Below are 25,003 nucleotides of genomic sequence, written 5' to 3' on the forward strand. Positions count from 1 at the left end.
AAAAATTAATTATAGAATTGAAAATTTTATTTTTTAATACCACTTATCTAGTAAAGATCTTCATATGTAATTGTCATTGAAAATTAAGTAATTAATTGGACACATTACCATGTAAAGCATCAAAAAAGATTCACAAGATAACTTATACATTTAAAAATGCATAGTCATATAATTAAAAATACATAAAAGCATTGCCTGAGAATCAGGAGACTTTGGTTCCTGTCCTAATTTTTCCTTCTTAATTGCTGAGATCTTGAAAACAGTGGCAGAACTTTTTAAAACTTGATTCTCTTATATGTAAAGTGAAGAACTTAGAATAAATTATTCCAAAATTCCCTTAAAGTTCTAAATTTTTAAAAATTTTCCATGAATGAGAATTACAGGAATTATGCATCAACTCATTTATTTAAACCATAATTATTTTGTTCCAATATTTGCAAAGAACATGTATTAGATGCTATAGGACATAAAAGATTAGAAACTGAATTTTCCCCGAGAGCTGACAATTTAGAAGGAAAGTAAAAACAACCCCCCCAAACATCAAAATGCACCTTAAAGAAAAGGCCTGGCCCACACCAGGCTCCAGCCCACCCTGCCAATGTGACAGCCCCAGAGAACCCTGGAAAAGGCCCTGCCCCCTGCTCACTTCGGCTCCAGTCCTCCTGCCAAAGCCACTGGGCACACGCAGTCAGCATAGGGATACTCCCAGACAAGGACATACCTTCAAGAGGAGGAGAGGTAATTGCTTCACCTAATTTATAGAGACAAACAACAGAAAGCAAACTTTAATGAAATGGAGATAAGTAATTTACTTGATAGAATGTTCAAAGTACCAGTCCTAAAAAAGCTCACTGAACTCAGGAGAAGGCTATAAGAACACAGTGAGAATTTTAACAAAAATTTGAAAATGTAAAACAAATATTATATATATAATATATATATATATTTATATATATGAACCTCATGGTAACCAAAAACCAAAAACCTACAATAGATACCCAAAAATACAAAGACAAAGGAACCCAAAAGTAATACTAAAGAAAATCATCAAACCACAAGGGCAGAGACTAAAAGAAGAAAAGGACAGAGAAAAACTACAAATACCTCCAGAAAAGAATGAACAAAATGGCAATAAGTACATACCTATCAATAATTACTTTAAATATAAATGGACTAAATGCCCTAATCAAAAGACATAAGGTGGTTAAATGAATAAAAATAACAAGACCCGTCCATATACTGCTTACAAGATATTCACTTCAATGCTGAAGACACACACAGACTGAAAGTGAGAGGATGGAAAAAGGTATTCCATGCAAATGGAAACAAAAAGAAAGCTTTGGTAGCAATACTCATATCAGACAAAATAGACTTGAAAACAAAGTCTATAAAAAAAGACAAAATAGGACATTACATAATGATGAGTCAATCCAAGAAGAATTCTTAAACATGTATGAACCTAACATAGGCATACCTATATACATAAAGAAAATATTAACAAACATAAAGGGAGAAAATGACAGTGATACAAAAGTAGGGGACTTTAATACCCTACCTGCAGCAATGGACATATAATCTGGACAGAAATCAGTACAGAAACATTGGCCTTAAATGACACATTAGACCAGATGGACTTAACAGATATCTACAGGACATTCCACCCCAAAACAGCAGAATACATATTCTTTTCAAGTGCATATGGAACATTCCCCAGGATAGATCACATGTTAGGGCACAAAACAAGTCTCAATTAATTGAAGAAGACTGAACTCATATCAAGCATCTTTTCTGACCACAAAGATATGAAACTAGATATCAGTTACAGGGAGAAAACTGGAAAAAACACCAACACATGGAGAGTAAACAACATGCTACTATAAAACCAATGTGTCAATGAAGAAATCAAAAAATACCTTGAGACTAATTAAAATAAAGACACAACTTTCCAAAATCTATGGGATGTGGCAAAAGCAGTCCTAAGAGGGATTTATAGTGATACAAGCCTATCTCAGGAAACAAGAAAAATGTCAAAGAAGCAATCTAACTTGACACCTAAAAGCACTAGTAAAAGAAGAACAAACAAAGACCAAAGTTAATAGAAGGAAGGAAATAGTAAAGATCAGAGTAGAAATAAATGAAATAGAGAACAAAAAAAAGAGGAAGAAAAGATCAATGAAGCTAAGAGCTGTTTTTTGAAAATATAAATGAAATTGATAAACCCTTGGCTAGACTCATCAAAAAAAAAAAAAGGGATTTATTATAAGCCAAAATTTGGACAATGTAGAAGAAATGGATAAATTCCTAGATACATACAATCTTCCAAGACTGAATCTGGAAGAAACAGAAAATCTGTACAGACCCAATAATACTAATTAAATTAAATCAACAATCAGAAAACTTCCAACAGACAAAAGTCCAGAACCAGATAGCTTCATAGGGGAATTCTACTAAACATTTAAAGAAGAGTTAATACCTATTCTTCTCAAATTATTCTGAAAAACTAAAGAGGAAGGAATACATCCAAACTCATTCTACAAGGTCAGCATTACCCTGATACCAAGACCAGCCAGAGATATTACAAAAAAAGAAAATTACAGGCTAATATCCCTGATAAACATAGAGGCAAAAATCCTCAAAAAATATTAACAAACTGAATTCAACAATATAAAAGGATCATAGATCATGATCAAGTGGGATTTATTGCAGGGATGCAAGGATGGTTCAATATCCACAAATCAATTAATGTGATACACCATATTAACAAAAGGAAGGATAAAAAATCACATGATCATCTCAATAGATACAGAAAAAGCATTTGACAAAATTCAACATCCATTCATTATAAAAACATTCAACAAAGTTGGCATACAGGGAACAAGCTTCAACATAATAAAGGCCATTTATGAGAAACACACAGCTAACATCATACTCAACAGTGAAAAGCTAAAAGCTTTTCCTCTAAGATCAGCAACAAGACAAGGATGCTCACTCTTCTCATTTTTATTTTAAAAAATATTGGAAGTCCTAGTGACAGCAGTCAGACAGCAAAAAGAAATAAAAGGCATTCAAATTGGAAGAGAAGAAGTAAAACTATCACTATTCGCAGATGACATGATAATATATATAGCAAACCCTAAAGACTCCACCAAAAAACTACCAGAACTAATAAACGAATTCAGTAAAGTCACAGGATATAAAATAAATATACAGAAATGTGTTGTATTCCTATACACTTATAATGAACTATCATAAAGAGAAATCAGTAAAAAAAAATCCGATTTACAATGGCATTAAAAAGAATAAAATACCCAGGAATAAATTTAACCAAAAAGGTGAACCACCTGTACTCTGAAAACTATAAGACATTGATGAAAGAAATTGAAGACAACACAAATAAATGGAAAGATATCGTGTGTTCATGGATTAGAAGAATTAAGATTATTAAATACACAAATATTTACAATTGCCAAGATATGGAAGCAACCTAAGTAAGTGTCCGTCAATTGATGAATGGCTAAATAAGATATGGTATATAGAGTTGACCCTTGAACAATGTGGGGGTTAGGGGCACCAACCCCATACAGTCAAAAATCCACATATAACTTTATAGTCCACTCTGCGTAGCCACAGATCCACATCCATGAATTCAACCAACAGCAGATAGTGTAGTACTGTAGTACATATTTATCAAAAAAAAAATCCACATATAAGTGAACCTGTTCAAACCCACAATGTTCAAGGATCAACTGTATATACAATGGAATATTACACAGCCATTAAAAAAAGAATAATATCTTGCCACTTGCAACAACATGGATGGACCTGGAGGGTATTACGCTAAGTGAAATAAGTCAGACAGAGAAAGACAAATACTATGTTTTCACTTATATGTGAAATACAAGAAAAAACAAATAAACAAATATAACTAAATAGGAACAGACTCAAATATAGAGAAAAAGCTAGTGGCTGCCAGAGGGGAAGCAGGTGGTGGGGGGGGGGATGGGCAGATTAGATGGAGGGGATTCAGAGGTACAAACTATCAGTTATAAAATATAGGTCACAGGGATGTAATGTAGAGCACAGGGAATATGGTCAATAATATTATAATAACTTTTCATGGTGTATGTAAAAATATTGAATCGTTATATTGTACACCTGAAACTAATATAATAAGTCAACTATACTTCAATAAAAAAAGAAAAAGAAGTAACACTGTAACATGTAGAAAATGAACAGATTAACTCTGTTTGGGGTGCTTAGGGAAGAGCTTCAGTAGGTAATGTCTAAATGGCAGATTAAAAGATAAACTAGGGGTTTGTCAGGTAGACAAAGCAGGAAATTTCCAGGAGAGAGTACAAAGGCAAAGAGGTGTAAACAATTTAACATGTTTCATAGAACAAAATGTGCATAGTGAAAGAAAGCAGTATAGCAAAAGGTAAGACATAAAAAATGCCATGATATATATGGTGAAGGATGTTAATCAGACATTGTGGTAATCATTTCACAATATATATAAACATCTAATCATTATGTTGTACATCTGAAACTAATTTAATGTTATAGATCAATTATATCTCAATTCTTTAAAAATGCCTTAATATGTCTTGGATATCAAGCTGAAGAACTTGCTTAAGCAAATGGAAAGCAGGCAAAAGCTTCCAAGGTGGAAAATGGTTGCTTAACGATTTCCACAAGAGAAAAATCATCATAACAGCAGTTTGCAGGGAGGGAGATGAAAGGTCCTCCAGTAGAACACTAGAGAAATGCTGGGGCCCAAAGTCAGCAGAAGAAGTGGTGAAAGAAGCAGCAGATATAGAGGTAGACAGGAGGGAGAGATAGTAGCTTGGAGACTGATTAGATATAAAATGTTTTCTGAACAAAGAATAATGGTGGAAGGCAGAGGGAAAATCTTGAGAGAGACAAATGCAAGAAAAATCAGGCTGACATCAAAAATGGATAAAAATTTGGTTCGCCTGGAAAGAAGGGAACATGAAGGGTAGTAGTAAAAGGAAATTATGTCTGAAGAGTAGGTTGGAGTCAGATCTTGGAGGGTTTAAAATGATAAGCTACAAAGTTTTATTTATTAGACAAAACCTCTGATGGCTGTTGAATAGAAAAGCAAAATTCCAGAGCTGATATTTAGCAATGAATCTGACAGCCCTGTAGAAGTTGGACTAGAGAGAGAGACCTATTAAAGGGAGGTAAACTGTTAATAGATCCTGAAGTTCTCAGGAAAGAGAATTTTATTCTGAAGTACAGTATTGACAGTGTTCATGAAGAGAAGGATTCATGAATCATGTACAGAGAGAAGAGAAGAAGAATCAGCAGGGCTAAATCCAGAACACTGACAACACCAAATGCTGGCGAAGATGTGGAGTAACAGAAACTCTCATTCATTGCTGTTGGGAATGCAAAAGAGTACAGCCCCTTTGGAAGACTGTTTGGCAGCTTCCTACAAAATCAAAAAAGAACAAACAAACAAAAAACCTTTATCATATGATCCAGCAATCACACTCCTTGGTATTTACCTAAAGGAGTTAAAATTTTATGTCCACACAAAAACCTGCACACAGATGTTTATAGCAGCTTTATTTATGATGGCCAAAACTTGGAAGCAACCAAGCTGTCCTTCAGTAGGTAAATGGATAAAGAAACTGTGGTCCATCAAGACAACAGAACATTATCCAGTGCTAAAAAGAAACAAACTATCAAACTGTGAATAGACATAAAGAAAATTTAAATGCCCATTACTAAGTGAAAGAAGTCACCCTGAAAACGATACTGTATGATTCCAACTATATGACATTCTGGAAAAGGCAAAACTATGGAGTCAGTAAAAAGATCAATTGTTACCAGGGGTGGGTATGGGTGGGGGGGATGAATGGAGAAGCACAGAGAGGATTTTTAGGGCAGTGAAAACTACTCTGTATGATACTCTAATGGTAGATACATGTCACTATATATTTGTCCAAACCCGTAAAATGTACAACACCAAGAATAAACGTTAAACTGTGGATTTGGGGTGATATTGATGTGTCAGTGCAAGTTCATCAGTTGTAGCCAATGTATCATCACTGTGGTGGAGGATACTGGTAACAGGAGAGGCTCTGCATGTGCTGGGGTAGGTGCTATGTGGGAAATCTTGGTACCATCCACTCGATTTTGATGTAAACCTAAAACTGCTCTAAAAAAATAAGGTTTGTTTTGAAAAAAAAATCAACAGAACTCAGCAAATTACTGAAAGTGAGAAGTTAGGGATGTATAAGGCCAAGGTATTAAAAAGCTCAGAGTGAATTTCCAATCACTGAAGTGGAAAAATAGTGATACTGGAGTGTAAATATATTAACAAGATGCTAAAATATTCATTACAAAGGTGGAAAGTATCTTCACTGTCAACAACTCCTAGTAACAAGAGCCAAGGGAAGATGGTATAAGTTGATGGCGGAAATGTCAAGAGTAACACTGTTTGGCGACACTACAGGAGATTTTGAAATAAAGGAGAAGAGTAAAAGGGAAAGGGATGGCAATTATGATCCCATGTTATGAGCCACAGAGCTCTAGACAAGTTATGGAACTTCTACAAATCTCAGTTTTCTCATCCTTTAAACTTGAGAAAATAAAACCAGTTTGCAGTTGCCAGTTAAGGAAAATCTTATCTCACCCTGTCGATCCCATGTTGGACCTAAGACCATATCTGCTATTGCACATATTTCCTAGGAAGGCAGAAAGATAGCTGAAAGTACCAGCCTCACATTATTTTTATTCCTGTTATCATCTTTGCAATTTGTTTTACAAGGATAAAAGAAAATGTACAAGCCATAGACTTATAAGTCATCTTTAATTGTATCCAAAGGTACAAGCATATAGAGCAGATTCCAATACATACAAATAAATTTCAGAGCCCTTATATGTGTTGACTTGCTATCAGGGAGCTCCACTTCATGCTTTATTGAAAGGGAATGGAAAACCATCTGTTACCAGCACATTAGCCTGTCACCTTAGCTCCCCTGAGTGAGGCAATTGGGGTGGACCATTTCAATACTAGCACCTTCTTGCTATTGAAAAAATCCCTCACACTTACTTTGACAATTTTTCATCTTTGACTTATACTGCAACTTCCCCCTTATTCTCCCCCCTGGTCTCTACCATTTTCCCCTGCAATCAGTCTGAAGTGTCTTGGAAAAAAATAGTTTTCCTCCCTAATGCTTATCTGTGTCTGCTTTAAGTTCCATCTCTGGCTTCTCACTGATTTTCAAATTCCCATCTCACCTTGAAATAACTCTCTTAGTTGCTCATAACCCATAGCGCTTCTCCCACTCTGCTCAAGTATTTGTTTCAACAACTCCTTTTCACTTAGCTGACTTTCTCCATTCTCACTGTAATCGTGGCACTACATATAAAGTGTAAACTTCTGTTTACAGCCTCCCTCTGTCTGTTCACTCAGTCTTATTTAAATCTTCAAATATTCAAAGCTTTTAGCTAATAACCCCAAAAAGCTTTGTAAGAAACAACTTTAAACTGTTCATTTTCATTTGACATCCACCAGCAGAGCTTCCACTTAGTTTGCAACGATCTTTTAAAATGTTTATTAATAATAATGAAATTGCAAAGCAAAAATGTTTAAAATACTATAACTTGAAAAGCAGTGAATGTGAAGATACTGTGAGTGTTTATTAAGCAATCTGTTTCAGAGGATGAGGCAAAGGTGGACTCTACATCACTGTGTATGCAACAGGTGATCGAACCAGGCCGTATCTAGGATGCTTGGTGTTAAAATGAGAGCTGGTTAAAAGAAATTACACAAGATATGACTCTGCAAGCATGGTGGAAAACAACAACAACAATAATAATAAATAACAGATAAAAATAAGAAACAGAATGGTTTTGGGTCAAATATGTTGTGCTCCATTATATTAAAAGCTACTTTTAAACTATTTGGAGGTAACATACTATTGGCAATTTTTCTAGTTCTAACAACAAATGTGAGTTCATTAATTTTCTCTTGCCCAGTTCCCTATGACTCTCGGAAATGGTTTGCCAAAGAACTGGCTGGTGTTAGGGGTAAAATCTGTTACGCCAAATTAGAATGAGGCTAACTTTTCCAGACACAGATGAAATCCATGATTTTAGCTTTAATCCCATGAGAACAAACTTAGAAAAGTAGGTTGGGCCAGATCATAAGGGTTTGGGAGGGGGCTTAATTACAAGGTTCATGAAGTTTGGACTTCATTTTGTAGACTATGGTAACGTATTCACGATTAGCAAGCCAAGGAACAGCATTATCAGAGCCTCATTTTAGAAAGATCTGGCTGACAAGGAGACATTTCCCATAGGTAAAACAAGAAAATACTAGAATAAACCTAATAAGAACCCATGAAATCTGAAAAGAAGAGAAAGGGAAAGCTCTTTTATAAGTAGAATGAATGGGATTTGGCTACTGGTTGATTCACTATAAGAGATTAAAAAAAGAAGAAGAAATAAAGCTGTTAGCAGTTTTGAATCTGTCAAGCAGGGCGAATAAAGATCCAATAACCAATATGTGGAAGTTAGACCATAGAATAAGTTTACTGTTTGGGTTTATCTGCTCCTCAGAGCAGGAGATGAATTCTAATTTAGAACTTGGATTTGGAGGTAATTCTAAAAGATGGTTCTAAATGGTGGATTAGAAATAAAGAGAAAGTTAATGACTAGAATTACCTGCATAGAGCCAATAGTTAAAGCCATGAAAATGGACGAAATTACAAAATGTATATAGAATGTAAAGAAGGTGAGAAAGAAAATCTTTCAGAAGCAGGAGAAAGAGAATTCAGATAATACACCCCCCCCCCAAAAGAGAGAGAGAGAGAGAAAGAAGAGGAACTGGAAAGGAGGAAGAGGAGAAGGAAGGGATAAAGGGGGAAAAAAGAAGGAAGAAAGGAGGGAAGGAAGGGAGGGAGGGAAGGAGGAAGGACTTTAGACTAATAGAGCTGGAAGTCCCATAGAAGATATCTAACCTTAACCTAAGGGTGGGAAAATTGAATCCCAAAGCAGGACAATAACTTTGCTAAGACTGAATCTAGTTAGTGGATGAGTTTCTATTTATTATAGAATCAATGGTCTCTTCTTTATGATTAGTGGTATTTATCTTCATCTGTTGTGTGGGATTCACATTATATAAGTCCTAGTTCCTAAGTGTCCTACATAAATTAAATAATCTGGATTGAAAATGATCTAGATATATGAGTAGACAAGAGACTCCCATTTCCCCTATGTATGTGGGAGTGGATGAGAGGAAACATAGCAGTTATTTCCCTTTAAGATTCCTAGGAATGAATAGGGGTCGGGAAAAGGAGGAACTACAAGGATATTAGACAACTTGATTTCTCACCTAGGTTTAGGAGGAAAACTAGGATAACTGATTGATGAAAAGAAGTCCTCCCATGATACACAACGCCCAAATTCCAATTTTATGAGACAGTAATGTAAGAGTTTCCTCTCTTCTACAGAAGGGCAGGTAACATCATAAAAAAGAATAGTCAGTAACTTCCTGATCTGCAAACTACCACAATGAAATTATCTGGTCAGATCAAATACCTGCTCAACAATTAGAAAAGCAAAATTGATAATGTAAATTGATATGGCCACTATGGAGAACAGCATGGACATTCCTTAAAAAACTAAAATAGAATTACCATATGACCCAGCAATGCAACTACTGGGCATATAACCAGAGAAAACCATAATTCAAAAAGATACATTTGCCCCAATGTTCATTGCAGCACTATTTACAATAGCCAGGTCATGGAAGCAACCTAAATGTCCATTGAGAGACAAATGGATAAAGAAGATGTGGTACATACATACAATGGAATATTACTCGGCCATAAAAAGAACGAAATTGGGTCATTTGTAGAGACGTGGATGGACATAGAGACTGTCATACAGAGTGAAGTAAGTCAGAAAGAGAAAAAAATAATATATATTAACACATATATGTGGAATCGAGAAAAATGGCACAGATGAACCAATTTGCAAGGCAGAAAGAGAGACACAGATGTAGAGAACAAATGTATGGATACCAAGGGGGGGAAAGTGGTGGGGGGGGCATGGCGGGATGAATTGGGAGGTTGGGATTGACATGTATACACTAATATGTATAAAATAGGTAAGTAATAAGAACCTGCTGCATAAAAAAATAAAATAAAATTCAGAAAAAAAGAAGAAAAGCAAAATTGGCAGATTTCATTATAACTGTCACACTTAACATATGTTCCATGTTCTCCGATTTATGAATCCTCAATATTTTCTTAAAAAATCAGATTTGTTTCCAGTATGAAAATGCTTTTCATATTGCTACTGATCTGTAGTTGCACCTGAAATCCACGCTTCACATCAAAACCTTTCTAATCCACATTTAAACTGTATATGAAACACAGAACTGCATATGAAAATATTTTAGTGAATAACTGTTATTTCTGGTATTGCAAATAACTTTTATAAGTTACCAAACATTTAATGCCATCTTCTTCAGTGCTCTTCACCTGGGAGGCAATTGACAAACGCTGGTGTTAACGATATTCTTATAACTGCATATTGAATACCTGTGATGGTTAATTTACGTGTCACCTTGACTGGCCACAGGGTGCCCAGATTCAACATTGTTTCCATGAAGGTGCTTATAGATCAAATCAGCGTTTGAATCAGTGGACTCAGTAAAGTTGATCACTTAGCCAACCTGAGGAGGCATCATCCAATCCACTGAGGGAAGACAGAGGAAGGAGGAATTCTCCCCTTCCCCACCCAACCCCAGCCTCACTGCTCAGGTGCGTCATCTCGCCTCCTTCAGCTCTCAGACTGGGGTTCACACCATCGGCTCCCCTGGTTCTCAGGCCTTTGGACTCAGACTGGATTATACTACCAGCTTTCCAGAGTCTCCAGCTTGCAGACAGCAGACTGTGGAACTTCTCAGCTGCCATACCGTGTGAGCCAATCAATTCCTCAAAATAAATACCTTCCGATGTATATTCATCCTATATATCTTATAAGTTCTGTTTCTCTGGAGGACCCTGACTAATACAATGCCAAAATCAGGCTTCATTAAATCACATATCTTTTAATGGTTGTACAAATTGTTATTAACATCACAAATAGTCTTTATTGTGGTTTAATTCTGTTTTGATACATGTAATTAAGTGACTATAATATCCTGTTTAATTTTCCCTTAAATAATCAAATATATTAATTTCCTTCCTATGTCATTGTATTTTGACTGAAGAGGTATACATCTTCTCATCCTATAGATACATATCATAGTGTCCCCCATATAACATAACATAATTTATGAACTCAACCTTTAAATCACGTAGATTCCACCCAAAACATGATCCTAGTATATTTTCCAATATAATGCAACACATACTTCAGTGAAAGTATAAAAGTATACTGGATGAATATTGATAAACCTTGAAACAACATTAAACGATACTAATAATATAAGCAGAGATAAATTTCAGCAAAGTTGAGCTTGAGCTACTCATAAAATATATTCTACTTTCCTGACAATTTCCATTTGTAAGCCAGATATTTTCCCCGCCAAAGTTACATTTGGTGAAAAAAATTAACTTCATGATGATTAGAATTATTGCATGGTGACAGTATATTACTATAAAAACTTTTGCCCAGTTTGTATTAATGGAAATACAAAAATACATGATTATGGACCATCACACCCTAAAACTATGGAAACACCATCATCCAGATAATATACATGTTACTTAGAAGTTCAAGGTACAAATAATTCCAGAAGCCAGCTATGGAAAAGATATAAAAGTTATAACTATAATACCACTTTTAAAACACTAGTATATTTTAGTATTGCAACAAGGAATATTTATAGCAAGTTATAAATTATTAAGGCTCTACAAAGAACTTCCTTTAAATATATTATCCATCAGAATTCTAAATTTGCACAAGGTGCCCAGTTCCCAGGAAAAAGCAAATAAAACGGTTTTAAAGTTGAAGAAGGGCGAAAACACCTACAGTCTCCACTTTGCAAGGGCTAGAGATATGTTTACTCTATAGTTAGCAAAGAGCAAACAAGGCCCTTTTAAAATATTTGCTTGGAGCCACAGAATGTCTGGTCTTGGGTGGTTGCTTTCTGTTAGTCTTTCAACTTTCCAGAAGTTGCTTCTCCATATGGATTTTTGTAGCTATCATCATAAAGTTGCCACCCAAACTCATTTTATATTTAAAATTTAAAAAGAAGAAGATGGAAGAGGAGAGAGAGGAGGAAGAGGCTGGACAGAAGCAGAACAATATTTCTATGATCTTCTGTTTGGCCCATTGTGAGCAGGATCTCCAGTCTGCACTGCTACTTTTGTACACCTACAAATTAAACCACCAGAGGGAGCTTCTGCATTTCAGTCCTATTCTTAATCATTAATTAAACTTATTGTATGGATCCATTTTAAATCATTTAGTTCAGGCCTCGCAGAGAAAAATACAACTTGTAGACCAAAGCGACAAATACCTAGATACATGAGATCTCCATAAAAATCCAGTCTTTTATGAAAAACTACTAGACTGAGAGTACACTACCAATTTGGTTAAATGAAAAGAGGAAAACCAACTCAGAATTGTGGATTAATTTGTCCTAACTGAGCTGTCTTGGAGTCAGGAAGAGGAAGAGACTGAAAATTGACCATGACAGTCAATTATTTCCCCTCTTTCTCTTTCCTTTCCTTCTTCACTTCCTCCCTCCCTCCGTCCTTTCTTCCTTTTTTCCTTCCTTCCATTTACAAGGACACATTAGTTTAGAAAGTTCCCAGGACTGAAAGTCAAACATGTGCATTTTAGTCCTTATTTAGCTACAGATTGCAATGACAATAAACTGAGCACCTATTGTTTTTAGGGCATTATTCTAAGAGCTGGGAATAAAGTGAAACTTTCTCCCAAGATGCTTACATTCTAGCAGGGGAAACTGAAAATAAATCATTAACTAGATTACTTTTAGGTCTTGATGAATGCTATTCAGTTAAAAATGGATATTTGCCAGACTGATGGGATAGAATGAGGATGGACAGCTTCAACTAAGTGGTCAAGAAAGACCTTTAAAAAGTAGTATTTGAATTATGTTCTGAAGTGAAGTAAAGAGGCAACCATGGAAAGATGACAGGGAAGAGCTTCATATATAGAGAGAACAGTAATTAAAATAGCCCTGGGAAAAGAAGAATAGGAGGCTGCTGCAATTGAAAAATACATTATAGTAGAGGGGAGTAAAGAGAAAGAGAGCAGAGGTAGGCTGGCCAGATGATACGGTTTCACATACCACATAGTCTGCCAAAGGGTGAGTTTGTATTGTAAGTGGGTGTTGAAGTCAATGGAGAGTTTTGAGCTTAATGATAATCCAATCTGTTTTGTTTTAAAAATATCACACTGGATGTTGGTTGGAGAGAAGTCTGAGCAAGATGTAAAAAAGTAATAGACAAGATGGAAACAGTGAATCCAGATGTAAAGTTCTGGGTATAGTTCAGGGTATGAGGCTGACTTTGCTGAGGATGGTCTATGAGGACTGAGATCTAGTTGACGGTGGAGACAACAGGACTTGAGGTTAGATTGAACATAGCAAGTGAAGAACCAGTGGATTCGAGAATGACTTCTAGTACTTTTTGGCTGAAGCATATGGGCAAATGGAGATAGAGAAGAATGGATTTGGGGAGAAAATGAAAAGACTCTTTGGGACATGTTTGGCTTTCTAAGACTATTATTCATCCAAGAGGAGCTGCCCAATAGGCTATTAGTTATATGAGCTGAAAACTCAAGGGTGAGATCAGGCAAGACGTATAAATGTGGTTGTCAACAGCATGTACTTGGGATGAGTAAAGATAGAGGAGGGGGCTGAAGACTGATTCCTGGGGCATGACAACATTTGCTGGTGGAGACTAACAGAAGTTGAAAGAGACTCTGAGAAGTTTCCAGACAAGTTGGAGGAATCCCAGGAGAGTGGGCTATCGCAAAATGCAAATGAAGTATTTTTTTTAAAGAGGAAGTGATCAGATATGTTCAAAGTGACTGATGGAAATTAACCATTGGATCTTATGAGAAAAAGACCATTGGTGATTTGTGAAGAGTGTGGTTTTTATGGAAAATTGTGGTAGAATGCATAGTCTTCAAGGGGAGAATAAGAGAGAAAAAAGATAAGAAAGCAGAGACTGTGAAAATACACCAGTCTTCCACGGAGTTTTGTAGCAAAGGCGAGTAGATTTATGGGATATAGCCTAGAGAGGCATGGAATCAAGTACATGTTTTGTTTTCTTTTGTTCTGTTTTATTTTGTTTTGTTTTGTTTTGTTTTAGGACAGTAGCTTTTACAACATGATTGCATGTTTAATGGCAGAGACCCCATTTCAGATAATTTGATACTAAATAGTTCTAATAGTTCAAAACAAGTGAGTTATTTTTCAAAGTGTGTGAGTGCCAGGGAGACATGTAGTTTAAACAAATAACCTGAACTTGGAATGCCTTTACTTCTCCAATTATCCATAGCTGCTTAGAATTGTGTTCACAAGCATTGGAGGTGCTAGATCATAGAATGTAGATTGGGCAAGGAGAGAAATAAGGGGGAAAATGGGAGAGGAGAGTAAACATGTTGAATATTTCCATAAGACAAAATAATTTTTGGATTAGAAATACAAGAGTAAGTGAACTGCAGTGGTAGGAAATGATGACCATAATGTGAGAACTGCAGATTTCAGAGATAGTGCCAGTACTAGTGATAGGATTGGGAAGGTGGGAGTGATTAGGGATAGGGTCAGATTACAAGATATGCAGCTTGGACTAATTTTTTTAAAATTTTTATTGGAGTATAGTTGCTTTACAATGTTGTGTTAGTTTCTGCTGTACAGCAAAGTGAATCAGTTATACGTATACATATATCCCCTCTTTTTTGGGATTTCCTTTCCATTTAGGTCACCACAGAGCACTGAGTAGAGTTCCCTGTGCTATATAGTAGGTTCTCGTTAGTTACCTATTTTATACATAGTAGTGTATACATGTCAATCCCAATCTCCCAATTCATCCCACCCCTTCTTCCCCCCTTGGTATCCATAAGGTTGTTCTCTACATCTGTGTCTCTATTTCTGCTTTGCGAATAAGTTTTCATCTGTACCATTTCTCTAGATTCCACATATAAGAGATATTATACAATATTCGTTTTTCTCTTTCTGACTTACTTCACTCTCTGTATGACAGTCTCTAACTCCATCCACGTCTAGGCAAATGGCTCAATTTCATTTCTTTTTATGGCTGAATAATATTCCATTATATGCTTCCATGTCCTGGCTATTGTAAATAGTGCTGCAATGAACACTGGGGTGCATGTGTTTTTGAATTATGGTTTTCTCCGGGTATACACCCAGGAGTGGGATTGTTGGGTTGTATGGTAGTTCTATTTTTAGTTTTGTAAGGAACCTCCATACTGTTCTCCATAGTGGCTGTACCAATTTATATTCCCACTAACAGTGTAGGAGGGTGCCCTCTTCTCCACACCCTCTCCAGCATTTATTGTTTGTAGATTTTTTGGTGATGGCCATTCTGACTGGTGTGAGGTAATACCTCATTGTATCATAGTTTTGATCTGCATTTCTCTAATAATTAGTGATGTTGAGCATCTTTCATGTGCTTGTTGGCCATCTGTATGTCTTCTTTGGAGAAATGTCTATTTAGGTCTTCCACCCATTTTTTGATTGGGTTGTTTGTTTTTTTGATATCGAGCTGCATGAGCTGTTTGTATACTTTGGAAATTAAACCCTTGTCAGTTGCTTCATTTGCAAATATTTTCTCCCATTCTGAGGGCTGTCTTTTCATCTTGTTTAAGGTTTCCTTTGCTGTGCAAACGTTTTTACATTTAATTAGGTCCCATTTGTTTATTTTTGTTTTTATTTCCATTACTCTGGGAGATGGGTCATGGACTAATGATCTTAGATAATCCAAGCGTTTTGAATTTCCAATGGTCACTGATGTAACTCGGGAAGAAAGGCATAGTGGAGTTGATCCTGGAGTCAGAGCCACATACTGAATGACCTGGGAGTGGTTAGAGGGCTGGGACAGCTTGGAGATTCTGAGAAGGCTGACCACACCACTGGTGAAGGTCAGCAGCATGCTGATGTACTAGCATAATTGGCAATTGCAGGTTTTAGGAGAAAATATACAATCTGACTTTAAGCAAATAACTTATAAGCTCTGTTCATCTTTTGACACTGGAAAAATATACATACTTAATTCACAGTGCAGCTGTGGGGATTTTGTAAACATCTCTAAATGTAGGGATTTCTTTCTTTTTTCATTGTGTGAAGGAAGTTTTTATTGATAAGGGCAATAAAAACTAGAGCTAGAATGTATTTTGCTAATTTCTTATCTTCAAGGAGTTTATGATCTAATTAGGGAGGTAGGGTTTCCAATGATGAAACAAATTGATAAATATATAAAGCTAACTTCAATACGATATAAACAATGTCTTAATAGGGTATAAACTGTGTGTCAAAAGAATGTTATAAGCAGTGAGTTGTATAGGAGCCCAAAGAAAAATTACTAGGGACCAAAGGTACCCGGGAAGGTTTTAGACAAACCTTGAATCATTGGTAGAAAGAAAAAAAAGAGAGAGGAATTCTCTCCTGAAGCTGAGGGGATGGAAATGAGAAAAAATTGTCAACAGTGGATATTAACTTGGTCATACTAAGCAAAGCTTGATTCAATTACGTTTTTCAATATGATCTCTGGAGAAAAAAGTATTTTTTTCCTTCTGTGATCATTGGGCTTTGTGACATTTAAAACTCCTTGAGTTATACAGTCTAATATTCTACAAACTACTAAGCTCTGCCACAAAAAGAGGGCCAGCCAGCCAGTACTACCTCAATATTGAGGTGGTGAGAAACCACAAGGGAGGAAAGAGAAGCAACTCAAAATCAAGTTGAAGAATAGAGGACATTGAAAGACTAAATAATATCCCTAGAGACAAAATCAAAACTTGACCATTTCATTTACCAAAGGGAGTGAGAATCCTACACTGTGAAAGTAAATATTTTTAAATGCAATTAGATAAAAAATAAAAAGGAGATACATCAATACGACCATATTTTCACCACTTTTTCAAAGCTGAAGATGTTTGAAGATGCTTTAAAATGGCATCAACTAGAGGTTTAAAATGTTCACAGGCTGTATATAAAACAGATTACTAATAAGGACCTACTGTATAGCACAGGGAACTCTACTCAGTACACTGTAATGGCCTATATGGGAAAAGAACCTAAAAAAAAGAGTGGATATATGTATATGTATAACTGATTCACTTTGCTGTACACCTGAAACTAACACAGCAATGTAAATCAACTATACTCCAATAAAAATTTAAAAAAATAAAAGTTCAACGGCTATTTATTCTGCTCTCGTCAGATCAGGTCTCTTGCATTTTCACTTCTCCTACCCTGCATTGGAAATTCTTTTCCCCTAGAATGGGCTTCTGTTAGCTCTTCCTTGCGTAGATGCAAGAGCTTCCTTACTGACTTTCTCTCCGATTCTCCTGGATCTAATCCTTCTCCCCAGGCTCCCAGATTCATCTTCCTACAGCACCGTTTTGACCATATTGCTTCTCTGATCCAAAGCCTTTGATGGTTCCTCCCATTTCCTAATGAGTACAAACTAAAGCATTTCAAATGAATTTACAGCAGAACCTCCAAATTTCCCAGCACTCCTCCACTTTAAACACTATACGCTTTAGCTAAACTGTATTACTCATACTCTCTAAAGTTACCCTGTACTTTTCAGTCTTTGAACGTTTCTTCTTTTCTGCTTGTCTAAATGTTACCATCTTTCAAGGTTCAGTTAAAATATCGCTTGTGAAATTGTCACCCTTGAGCTCTCAACTTGAGGCTATTTGTCAACCTTGCAAGCATTTGGTTTGTACATCTCAATAGGATTTGTTCCGCCACAGCTTAGAGTATTGCAGAGAAATATTTGACTTGGTTGTTTTCTGTTGTCCCTAATTGCTATCAAAGTCCCCACTCAGCCCCCCAAACAAAGCTAATACACATTTATGCAAATAAATTAGTAGTTTCTTCTCAACTACCTTATTTGTTGGAAATAGTCAAATGATAATTCTGGAGACAATTTAAATACCCCCCTCCATAAAGTACTCAAAGTATAACATTGTGTCTTCCTGTTTACCACACTGAGGCATTACAGGCTTTTCTACCTTTCTTATTTTTCATAGATACTGACCACCTATAACTAATACTCCATGTAACATTCAGATGTCAAAAAATTGCACTGTCAGAAAATTGTTAGAAGGGTACTTGAAAGAAACACTGCTGACTGGGAAAATAATTTCAATATATTTAATAGACAAATGCTTATTATTCAGAAAAGTTGAAAAAGACAAATGACCCAATGGAAAAAAGCAAATGGACAAAGAATATGAATACCTAAGTCACAGAAAAAAAATGCAAATAGCAAAAGTCATATGAAAGCTGATAAACTTAGCACTTATCTATGAAATTAAAAATACAATTTTCATCCATCCAACTAGAAGACATTTTAAAGATGGACAGTATCAGCTACTGGCAAAGGTGTTGGGAAGATGATCTCTTACATTGCTAGCATGAGTATAAAAAGGTACCTACAGGGGCTTCCCTGGTGCCGCAGTGGTTGAGAATCCGCCTGCCAATGCAGGGGACAGGGGTTCGAGCCCTGGTCTGGGAAGATCCCACATGTCGCGGAGCAACTAGGCTCGTGAGCCACAATTACCGAGCCTGCACCTCTGGAGCCTGTGCTCTGCAACAAGAGAGGCCGCGATAGTGAGAGGCCCGCGCACCGCGATGAAGAGTGGCCCCCGCTTGCCGCAACTAGAGAAAGCCCTCGCACAGAAACGAAGACCGAACACAGCCAAAAACAAATAAATAAATAAATAAAAACTAAAAAAAAAAAAAAAAGGTACCTCCAACTCTTGTTGGAGGAGACCTCGCTGTTTTTATTAAGTTTTTAAGTCGGCACTTTCTACCAGCCAGCAATTCTACTTAGCTATATCTCACCTAAAGAAACAATGACACTTAAGAACAAGGAGGCATGTACAAAGATGCTTGAGAACATTTATTTTTAATGATGAAAATTAGAAATTAATGTCCATCATTCTGTCATGATTATCACTACATAATCATAGTATATTATAATATAGATGCAATGGTATAATATGGTATAATATATGGTATAATATATGATGGTATAATGGTACAATGGTATAATATATGATGCAATGGTTAAAAGTAAAATATCAGGGCATACTATGAGTTTAAAAAAATTGAAAAATGATAAGTGAAATAGGATACAATTGATGGTATTCAATTTAAAATATCACATATTTCTGTTGTTACATTCATCCATGCATATAAATGCATGTTAAATGTCTGGAAGACTACCTAACCAGTTTTTCCTAAGGGAAAGAAAGCAAATTGGCTGAGACCTAACCTTCTACAGCATTCTCCTCAATTTTACAAACATGTACAAGCAGATATACACATATACACACATTTTATTCTTTTTTTGGTCTGATTTTACTAAATTAGAATTATATTGTATACATCCCTGCAAAGCTTTCTTTTGCAACTGAAATTTCATGAACATACCAGAAGTCACTAGCTATATACAAATGCCAGTTTTATGCTTTCTAATTTAAGTATGTGTACATAGAGATACACACACATATACACGCTCATATACATCATAAATGGAATCATAATGCTGCATTCTATTTTTTTTAAATGCCATAGATTTTTCCTATTACTTTGCTTGCTTCTCCAACTCCCTCTCCCTTATTATGGCCACTCACATCTTTTCCTTCCCAGATCATCAGGTGAAGCAAATCATTTATCATCCCTTTCTATTGTTCTCCACGTTCACATGCCCATGTACTTTGCACATATTCAGACATATATACATATACGTATGTATTTATAAATACAAAGATATTCCATGCAAAAACTGAATGCTTAATAAAAATAGGATCATACGTATTTCTATTCATTTCACTTTCTCAATCCCATAATATCACATAAAAATCCATTCACGTCTATTGATACAGCTTAAATTCATTATCTATGATGCTTGCATAATCCTCCTTGATGTGGCTGTATCCTAATTTATTCAACAGTCCACCACTGCGGATATTTGTTTCCAGTGTTGTGGTTAGAATGTCGCTGCAAATATTGATACAAACATCTCTGTACTATGTCTTTGAATACTACTAGTACTTTTATTTCAATACAATAGAGTCTCAAGAAATTGGACTTTGGGGTCAACATCTGTAAAAGAACTCCAAGGTAACCAAGGACAGAGGGGAGCTGCTGGTGACAGCATAAGATTGAGAGACGTTTGGAAGTCAGACATACAGAGTCTTGATGACCATGTTAAAGAGATTTGTCAGGTCTCTAATCATAGCGCTTTAAATCCTGAGTACAGGAGGTTACAACTAAGTTTTTCAAGTGTTATTCTGGTGACCCTATAGATGGGGTGGGGCAGTAGGGGACATGAAGAGACTGAATGAGATTAGACTAATTAGGACACATTTGCCTGCCATCGCCCATGCAAGAAAATGGCTGGTGGTGGAGAGATTCAAACATATTTGAGATACGGTTAGGATGTGAAATCAGTAGGAATCAGCACAGGAAGGTAAGTGTCAAGGACGATTCCTAGGTATCTAGGTGGATGTACTGAGCCAGGGGATCCCAAAGAGTAATCAGGATTGGGAGACAAGATGATGAGTTCAATTCTGGATTCATGCGTTTCGAACAGTTTGGGACCATTCCGAGAAAAAGTGTCAAGCAGAAAACTATGTATATAGGTCTGGCGCTCAGAGATTGTCTTGGATATATACAAATAAGGTGGTAATTTAACCTGAGACATCAATTTCTAGGCTGATGTGACAAGGGTCTCCAAAGTGACTCTGGGAATAAACCACTTTTCATGTCCCAGAAACATGAAATCATCAGTGGTAAAGAATGTGAGATTAAAGAAAGGGAGAAAAGACATTACTGTTAACTACACTTCTTTTTATCCTGGGAACTGTGGCAAGTGGTGAAAAGGTACAATGCTGAAAAGAAGATGCGGATACTACCATCACCTGGTCACACCTGACTACCTAGGCATTAAAGGGAGTATTTTTAAATGGGGGACTGCTCTCTTACTTATTTCAAATTTTTCATAAACATAAAATTAATTTTATTTAAAAAAAAACCCTCTTGCTTGTAGATTAAAGTGAATGCATGTGTTTTCTTTTATTTCCATTTATCCATCTTGTAATATTAATTTGGTTTCTTTTTTCCACTAATCTTAATATTTACTTCTCAGATGATGGGTTATTAAAGTTCTAGGTAGGACTGTCCTTTGTCTCTTAATAGGGTATGACTTGTTCTGTAAGAAACGTATTAGGAAACACACGATATCCCTTTGTTCTAAGGCTAGTCAGCAGATGGTCATGCTGAGGAAAAACCAACAGCAAAGTCATAGGAGGCCAAACACTGGGGTGGAAGGATTCTATGCATTATCTTTTGGGCTGGGACTTAGCAGTGGGACTTTTATATATCCCAGTGTGGAAATAAGAATGCTCTATCAAGGACATTGAGGATTGTGATGTACATTTTAATTGCATAGATTATATTATTTGTTGATAAACAAGTAATGAAAATATCACATTCTACTGGCATTATATATTATGATTTTTAAATATATTTATGAAGCATTCATATCTTCATCCAAGTTAGTGAGGGAACACCAAGCTGTCCCAATAATATATATTTTTAAACTGGAAGTATTACATTGCTTTTGGTGTATGCTCTGAACTAGAGAATTCATCCTAATGGTCCTTGTGAATATGATAACTGTAGGTTTATAAAGATAAGGGATTGAATAAAAATGATTAGAGTAAAGCTAGAAGAATAACATACAGGCAAAGATATTTAACTCAGATCTGTTTACTCTCATCTCTCCATGGACATAGACCACTTTTAGAAGGTCAAGAGAATGTTTAGTCCTCTATTTTCACCTTGCTGCACGTGGAAAAAATACAGTTCAATCAAATTCATATAGACTTCTCAAAGGAATTCATTTTCTGGACTGTGTTGTCAGCGCCCATGGTGAATTTTAGGGTGACCCTTCTGTGATGTGAGGGGATCCACCTGAGTGTCACAGCTGCCAACAGTTTAGCTCTAAACTTAAAACTATCTGGCCAGCTATTAGGCTACATTACCTTCAGCTCCCCTCCAATGTAATTCACTTGTGGCCAAAGCCACAAATAAATCATGAACTTACCTCTGATCAGCATTTTCCAAAGGGCTTTTAGCAGAAAATCCATATTTGTCCAGGCAAACATGGCATCTTGGTTAAATATACATTGGAAATGCTCTCCTTAATCTAGTTAATGGATATTCTTAAACAGTAAGATTTATTAGAGCCTTTGATGCACTAATATGCATGGTGATAACCTGCAATGATCTCTAGGAGATCAATACTTTATATAGATTTCCCCCAAACTTAAGATCATACAACACTTTTTGAAACAATGTCTACCGCTAACATCTAAAAGAACACTAGTGAATAGCAGAAAGCAGTTTTTAAAATGTCCTTATACGAACCATGAGGGATTCTGTAAACCAGAAATAAATAGGTCTAAAGGGCATCTAGGTTGGCAGCCTGCCTCAGTCCTGCTCCAGCTCCCTGAGCAGCTCTGGTTGTCCTAGTACCAAACAAATACGTGAAGTGGAAATGCCCTAATGCCTGATGTTTGCCTTCCTGGACTGAGAACTACAAGGTGGAGGGCATGGTGTAGGATCACTCACAGAACTATGTAGAGTAACTTACGGGCATATCTATCAAGATTTGTTTTTAATGTTTTTTATTTTTGCTTTGCCCCTTATTTCCAATAGCCTAATTTGATAAATGGGATTTTTGACTGGGCTTAAGATAAATGCAGACATAACGTTAATGATGCCAGAGTATTTATCTACATAAAATTTTAATGGAAGTGTTTTGTGCATTCATTAAAGAATCATAGATTATCACAATTGTCTTGCTGTGCTCTCATGGGAGATATGAAATGCTAGTAATTAAACATTCATTGAAAAATTATAAATGCTTGAAATTAAATCTAATTCAGTGCATTCATCAAGACGTTTCCACTGTGGAGTCTGGAGGTCATTTCAGGTCAACAAATATTGCCAGACACTTTAGTAGGCACTGAGGATAAAGAAATGAAAAAGACCCAGTGAATTCTCTGGAGGAGCTTCCAGTTTTGTTGGTAAGGTGGTCAGAGTAGAAGAATAATCCAGTCCACGAGGGGCTGAGGGGAAAGGGTGAGGTACTTTAATCTGGAACATGAATGCAAGGAGGGCAGGTCAGGAGAAATAGGATGAAACTGCGGAAGGAGAAAGGGTGTTATCATGACCCAGAGGACCTAGCACACCATGCTAAGGAGTCTGGATTTTTTCGTATAGACACAAAGAAAGCAAAGGTGGAGCAAAGAGATCAATTTGGAGACAATTCCAACAGTCCCAACAATGCAGCAGAAAGGCCAGATTTACCATTGATCAACAGGTATTCATCAAAGAACTCACGTGTCCATCAAGACTTAGACTCTAGAGATACTGTGATGAATACAACGGCTAGTCTCTGCCCTCTGGGCACATACAATTCAATATAAAACATCAGTGAATAATTAAATAATTGCATGTATGCAAAATGCTGTAAAGGAAAAGTTATGGCGTTACTAGAACATAATAAAGAGTTACCTAGGGGGCTTCCCTGGTAGCGCAGTGGTTGGGAGTCTGCCTGCCAGTGCAGGGGACACGGGTTCGAGCCCTGGTCTGGGAAGATCCCACATGCCGCGGAGCAACTGGGCCTGTGAGCCACAACTACTGAGCCTGTGCGTCTGGAGCCTGTGCTCCGCAACAAGAGAGGCCGCGATAGTGAGAGGCCCGCGCACCGCGATGAAGTGTGGCCCCCACTTGCCACAACTAGAGAAAGCCCTCGCACAGAAACAAAGACCCAACACAGCCATAAATAAAATAAATAAATAAAATTAAAAAAAAAAAAAGTTACCTAACCTTTCCTACAGAGGCCAGGGAACGCTTCCCAGGGTTAGTGGTAGCTAAGATGAGACCAAAATGACCAGCAGCCCTATCATCAGGCAGATAAAGGTGTTGGGGAGCACGGTTGGGAAAGAGCCTACTTCCAGAGAAATGTAACTGACAGGAGTCAAGGAGAGGACCGTATGCTACAGGAGTGAAGAGAACTCCAGCTTGGCGAGAGCGAAGAAGGATTTTGGCGGATGGACATGTACCCACTGCTATACTTAAAACAGATAACCAACAAGCACCTATGGTACAGCACAGGGAACTCCGCTCAGTATTCTGTAATAACCTAAATGGGAAAAGAATTGGAAAAGGAATAGATACATGTATATGTATAACTGAATCACTTTGCTGTACACCTGAAACTAACACAACATTGTTAATCAACTATACTCCAATATAAAATAAAAATTTAAAAAAAAAGAATGGTTCAAGATGAGGGTAGAGTGGTGGTAAAGGTCAGATATGCAAAGCATTAAAGGTCAATGTAAAGGCTTTCAGATTCTATTCTAAGGTTAATAGGAAGCTACTGAAAGATTTTACATATAATATAGTTTATATTTTGGAAAGATTATCCTGACTTCTGTCTAGAGAATAGACTTGAGACGCTAACATGGTTTTGGAAAAATGAATTAGTTCACTGTAAGTTCCAACAGGGCAGCTGCAGGCCCAGTTGGTATAAACTCAGTGTCTAGCAGTGCCTGGTACACTGAAAGACGCAACATACATCTGTTGCATGTTCAGATAAATAAAACGAGATTATCCACCATTTTTATCCATTTTTATCTGACCCAAAATTTTCTTGAATGAGAAAAACAGCTTTTCAAGGTCTAAAAGTTTACCGTCTATGTGGAA

The 25,003-nt window shown here is 36.5% G+C and overlaps 1 protein-coding gene across 1 annotated transcript in view; it reads right to left on the reverse strand.

Annotated features, from left to right (window-relative positions):
- The window catches only part of GPC5 (glypican 5), a 658,111-nt gene that overhangs the window by 358,211 nt on the left and 274,897 nt on the right, over positions 1–25,003 (reverse strand). The window lies entirely within an intron of this gene.

Source organism: Balaenoptera acutorostrata, chromosome 18 (assembly GCF_949987535.1).
Source record: "Balaenoptera acutorostrata chromosome 18, mBalAcu1.1, whole genome shotgun sequence".
In the NCBI taxonomy this organism is placed as follows: domain Eukaryota; kingdom Metazoa; phylum Chordata; class Mammalia; order Artiodactyla; family Balaenopteridae; genus Balaenoptera; species Balaenoptera acutorostrata.